The following is a 2,500-nucleotide window of genomic DNA, read 5'->3' as shown; positions in this document are numbered from 1 at the left end:
ACGCCGGGAGGCGCCCCCTCACCGGCCGGGGACGGTCCCACCCAGCCACCACCGCGTATCGCTTCACACCCAGATGCCGTTCAGTTTCATCGGCATGGTGGGTATCGCTGGAACAACCGGTTAGTACCTCAACCTATCGTCGCCATCACCGATTCACCCCTAGCGAGAACAACCGCACCACAACGGGTTACCATTTCTTCATTTGCGTAACTTCACCAGAAAACGTAGGCGTCCATCGCCATTAGCAACTTCAACGATTATTGCATGCCTGTGTCAGGTGTCACGCCACACTACGTCTGCCCACATACACGCAACAAAATGTGCACGCCTAGACAATACGTGGAAGGTGGCCCCCGTACGTATGCGATGTCCATTGCTCGAACGACTGTCAACCGGCCTCTGTAGCATGTCGCAGATATGGAACGCGGTGCACCATGCTATCACGGTGTTTGAGGAGAGACGACTAGGTCCGAATACATCAACACACAGCTCATGCTGATCGCCATCCACGGCGTCCGTTCCTCCCACACGTCTCTATGGCGTACCACACTGCAATCCAGCTCTCATAGGGAGACGACACGTAGCTGCGTGCACAATATTTGCACTGTATGGTCCGCCGTTTTTGGGCGCAGTCGTTGTACGGTCACACATGTGCCACGATGTATCATTCAGTACATAAGGACGAATGTGCAGTACAGATTGTGGTTCACGCGTACGACATCAGCGGACAGTTGACACAGGCCGCACCACAACGTAGCCTGCGTACGTCGCATGCGAAGGGCATTGAACATGCAAACTTGTCACCAACCAGCTTGCGAAGGCAGGGGGCAAGGTGGGGACGTGGGGACGTGGGGAGGGGTGGGGGGGGGGGGGGGCGGCATGTACGTCCTGCTGCCATCCACATTACAGTGTACAGCAGGAGCATGTGGAAAGTCAGCAAGACTTGCAAGGTGTTTAACATGAAGCGATACACAGGGGAGCGGGCAGTGCGAGTAGCGAACTATATTGCGAGGGTTGCGGGTGGGCAACACTACACTAATTGAACGAGTCGTATAACAATTACAGAGCAGGTTTAGGCGACAACGTGGGTTACGTTAGCGGACAACGTGGGTTACGTTAGCGGACAACGTGGGTTACGTTAAGGCACAACATGGGTTACGTTAAGGCACAACATGGGTTACGTTAAGGCACAACATGGGTTACGTTAGGGCACAACATGGGTTAGGTTAGGGGACAACATGGGTTAGGTTAGGGGACAACATGGGTTAGGTTAGGGGACAACATGGGTTAGGTTAGGGCACAACATGGGTTAGGTTAGGGCACAACATGGGTTAGGTTAGGGCACAACATGGGTTAGGTTAAGGCACAACATGGGTTAGGTTAAGGCACAACATGGGTTAGGTTAAGGCACAACATGGGTTAGGTTAAGGCACAACATGGGTTAGGTTAAGGTACAACATGGGTTAGGTTAAGGTACAACATGGGTTAGGTTAAGGTACAACATGGGTTAGGTTAAGGTACAACATGGGTTAGGTTAAGGTACAACATGGGTTAGGTTAAGGTACAACATGGGTTAGGTTAAGGTACAACATGGGTTAGGTTAAGGTACAACATGGGTTAGGTTAAGGTACAACATGGGTTAGGTTAAGGTACAACATAGGTTAGGTTAAGGTACAACATAGGTTAGGTTAAGGTACAACATAGGTTAGGTTAAGGTACAACATAGGTTAGGTTAAGGTACAACATAGGTTAGGTTAAGGTACAACATAGGTTAGGTTAAGGTACAACATAGGTTAGGTTAAGGTACAACATAGGTTAGGTTAAGGTACAACATAGGTTAGGTTAAGGTACAACATAGGTTAGGTTAAGGTATACAACATAGGTTAGGTTAAGGTACAACATAGGTTAGGTTAGGTTAGGTTACACGTTGTTGTAAGGAAAGGTGTAGGGGGGGGGGGCGGGGGCGGCAGGTTCCTTGATAGTGATTATAGTAAGTGAATGCTTGTGACATGATCAGATTTGTCACGTCAGGATGCACCTTTGGCTTATTAGAGGCGGCGCTCCAATTCTATGCTTGTGTGAGACCTGTGTCTTTGACTCATGTCATTGTTTGTGCGCTGTGACAGGAGGTACTATTGTGATGTTGGGTGCACCGTTGTATAGGACATGTGTGGGTGTTGGTGCCTGGTCTGCGCAATGGTGGATGTCGAAAGGCTGGGATATTGTATTTTCCGCATGGACCTCCTGGTCTGTTGTGATAGTGTGGATTGTGTAATGTGGCGGAGAAGATGCACTGGATGTTGTTCCATGCTGGTGCTTACATATTGTATGTGCGCCCGTTAGAAGCAGAGAGTGGTGCGTGATCAGAGTGTCTGGCTGACGTGTGGTTCCCATTGTGGGCAGACTCTTTCAGCATGTATACGGACAGTTGTGTATATTTGCTGTAGTTTGATGGCTCTGCATTGATTACTAATCAGCGCCGTGTGTACGGGTAATCTGG

Source organism: Schistocerca piceifrons, unplaced genomic scaffold (assembly GCF_021461385.2).
Source record: "Schistocerca piceifrons isolate TAMUIC-IGC-003096 unplaced genomic scaffold, iqSchPice1.1 HiC_scaffold_936, whole genome shotgun sequence".
Taxonomy (NCBI): domain Eukaryota; kingdom Metazoa; phylum Arthropoda; class Insecta; order Orthoptera; family Acrididae; genus Schistocerca; species Schistocerca piceifrons.
This window is presented reverse-complemented; position numbering follows the sequence as displayed.